This window comes from Anolis sagrei, chromosome Y, assembly GCF_037176765.1.
Source record: "Anolis sagrei isolate rAnoSag1 chromosome Y, rAnoSag1.mat, whole genome shotgun sequence".
NCBI lineage: Eukaryota > Metazoa > Chordata > Lepidosauria > Squamata > Dactyloidae > Anolis > Anolis sagrei.
In genome coordinates this window covers 38,993,245-38,993,837 of record NC_090035.1, presented here as the reverse complement: position 1 = coordinate 38,993,837, position 593 = coordinate 38,993,245, and positions in this window count along the sequence as shown.

The following is a 593-nucleotide window of genomic DNA, read 5'->3' as shown; positions in this document are numbered from 1 at the left end:
TTTATTATGGAACTACTAAAGAATTTAAGATATGGCAAAAAATGTATCAATAGAGTACCATCAATATTCACAGAACAAAAAGCTAAAATCAAAATAAATGTAGGCATGACCAAAACCTTTCCACAACTGTGAGACATGGGACAGGGATGCCCTCTCTCACCAGTATTATTTATACTCGCAATAGAAATCTTAGCATGGAAACAGGCCCCTAGCCAGGATTTCGTTTCAGGGAGGGCTGAATTTTTTTCAGGGGAGGGGGGGGTGGTTCGGGGGGGGGGTGAGTTTCGGGAGGTGGCTGAGTCTGAATGAAAGAGGGTCTAGCCTAGCAAACCTTTTGTATCATTACCCCAATACCCTCATGCATATGGGATATATTGAGTATGGTTATCAGATCATGATATGAATAAACATAACAGTTTAAATAATGCACCAGTAAAGCCTTTTCGCGAACCACCATGAGAATTTCGGGGGGGGGGGGGGGGGCTGAAGCGCCCCGAGCCCCCCCCCCATGCCTGCATGGAAATTACCACAAGGGACGTTCTCACAGGGGGCGGGGCTTCTGTAGCTCCGCCCCCTCGCCGCTCCTCCCGAGG